The sequence below is a fragment of the Mus pahari genome, chromosome 5 (genome assembly GCF_900095145.1).
Source record: "Mus pahari chromosome 5, PAHARI_EIJ_v1.1, whole genome shotgun sequence".
Lineage (NCBI taxonomy): Eukaryota > Metazoa > Chordata > Mammalia > Rodentia > Muridae > Mus > Mus pahari.
This window is the reverse complement of record NC_034594.1, coordinates 25,759,052-25,761,934: the sequence shown is the minus strand read 5'-3', so window position 1 is coordinate 25,761,934 and position 2,883 is coordinate 25,759,052.

Here is a 2,883-nt window from a genome sequence, read left to right as displayed (position 1 = left end):
ACAACATTTTTTTTTTTTTTTTTTTTGGATTTTAAGCTTAAACGACATGATTTTTTCTTACTTTTTCCAATCTGTACTTTATGAAAGCATAAACATGATTTACCTATGTAAGCATACCTCTCCTTACATTCTGGGCATTTTCACTAAAGAGAGTTATCTGAAGCCTCACCCCACCATTGTGCAAAGAAACTGCTTGCTGTACTCCAGTACTGAGCATGCCTGCTTTCAAACAGCCTGACCCCTCTTTCTCCACTTGTCTTCTCCTGAGAGCTGCCAAGATTTGCAGCTCCACTGTGCTGCTCTTCTCTGAAACACCAATAAAATTGTCATTGCATTTCCTTCTCAATTTGTTTGGAAATTCTTTTATTACTAAGACTAAGAACCTGAAAGGGAACCCAGTTTTCCCAATAAGATTTGTTAACTCTTTTTCTAAGTCTAAGGATGTGTTTCAAGAAAAAATATATTCTATACTGAAATCTGGTAAAAAAAAAAAAAGTTAGAGGAATAAATGAAAAATAAAACTGAGTTTTGAAACTAAATACAAATTTATAACTCTTAAGTTTGAAAATTCAAATGTGTACTCTAGTTTAATATACATATATTGGGAAAATTAAGGTTTGTTTATATTTTTGCTATTTGTTATACAAAAATATATATTAAAATTATTATTATTATTATTATTATTATTATTATTATTATATGTAAGTACACTGTAGCTGTCTTCAGACACACCAGAAGAGGGTGTCAGATCTCATTAAGGATGGTTGTAAGCTACCATGTAGTTGCTGGGATTTGAAGTCAGGACCTCTGAAAGATCAGTCAGTGCTCTTAACCACTAAGCCATCTCTCCAACCCACAAAAATGTATCTTATAATAATATAACAACATTTAAGTTAAGTCATGTAGAATTTAGGAGGTTTTTAAAAATAATACCTTTTATGATCAAAAACATACTTTTAAATGATTTCTTAGTATTATCTGTGATGTTATAAGACAAAAGACTAATATAGATTTTAATCTATATTACTGTTTAGGAGTATTTTATGTTCTGATTTAATAATTATTTACAATGCTTTTGAAAACAAGTTGCCAAAGGCCTGTGCATATATTTTCACACCAGACAAGTCTGTGTTGCTGTTTTCTAGTTAATTACAACTCTTTGTAAAAGTATAATATGATTATTTTTATAGGAATCAGAAGTTAGAATATAAATGTAGATAATCAACAATTGTTATCTACTATTGCCTAGATATATTATATATAATTATTTTATGAATTCTCATAATCAATTATTTCCCCATTTATAGAACATTATCTGCAAATACAAAAGGGGCTCACAGAGAATTGGCCATCAAGAATATAGAATAACTAGGAATAAGGTGCAGACTTGATGCTTCTGAACATTAACATTTAGTTCAATCACTGTTCTATTTTGCTTCTATGTTGTTGTGATAAAATACTGAACAGAAGCAGTGTGGAGAGAAAAGAGTTTATTTGGGCCACAAGGTGACAGTCCATCATCAGTGGAAGCCACAGCAGTAACCTGGAGGAACTGATACAGAATACATGAAGGGACACTGCCTAGTGATGGTTTCCTGCTTCTTCTCATGTAGCTTCCTTATGCTATCCAAAACACGCTTAGTGATGGCACTTCCCAGGGTGGGTTAAGCCCTATTCCATCAATTAGCAATCAGCTAATATAATTGAGACAATTCCCAGTTGAGGGTCCTTTTCCCAGGTGTGTCAAGTTGACAGCAATGAAGAACAGACACTAGAAGTTCCTGCTTTGTCAACAAAATTTGGGGAAAGTTGTCAGATTTCTTGAAAACTAGACTTACAGATGTTTGTGAGCTGCTATGCCAGTGATGAAAACTGAATCCTGGTCCTCTTTAAAAACAGTGAGTGCTTTTAACTGCTGAGCCATCTCTCCAGTCCCAGTTCGACTGTTGTACTAGCAATTCCATTATAGACATCAGTTCAGATTATATGTAATAACTAGATTCTATGGGTTCCCAGACCCTTTCTTCTATTGCTTTTCACCTTCACTGAAACCATGAACACATTTTTCCCTAATATTCATAAGAATTAATGTTTATGTGAGCTAAGATAAACCTTGCGAAGCTCGAGCATGGTGGCTGGTATGTAGCAAACACAAAATAATTGTTCTGTCAATTTAAATACTTTGCTTTAAAAAATAAAAAAAACATAGTTTTTTTTTTTATCTTTTAGGTAACAAAGCAGAGAAAAATAAAGTGTATTGGGGAGGCAAGGGTCTCATATTCCTATAAGGAGGAAGTCATTGCAGTGTGAAGGCAAGGGGGAGAAGCAGCCACCAGTAAAACCCTGAAGTAAATTGAGGAAGGAGTGTCACTTTAGTCAGGACAACACTATAACTAGCTATTCTCTTTCCACTTTAAATAGCTGAAAAATAATAAGACATAGAGAATGTCTAAGAAGGACATCTAGCTGGTTGAGCTTAAAGTTCTATGATTTGAAATACTAAGAACTACCAGGGAATTCCTGGAGCTAGAATTAAAGGTACGTAGCAGATCATGCTGCATGCTAGCATTCTATGCCCATGGCACATATAATTAATCCAACACACAACCAAAACAACAATCCTAAATCTGATAGAGGAATAATATCCAATATATACAAAGAGCTCAAGAAGCTGGACTCCAGAAACTCAAATAACCCCATTAAAAATGGGGTACAGACTTCACAATAGTCACAAATAATATAAAATACCTAGGTGTGACTCTAACTAAGGAAGTGAAAGATCTGTACAAGAACTTCAAATCCCTAAAGAAAGAAATTGAAGAAGATCTCAGAAGATGGAAAGATCTCCCATGCTCATGGATTGGCAGGACTAACATAGTCAAA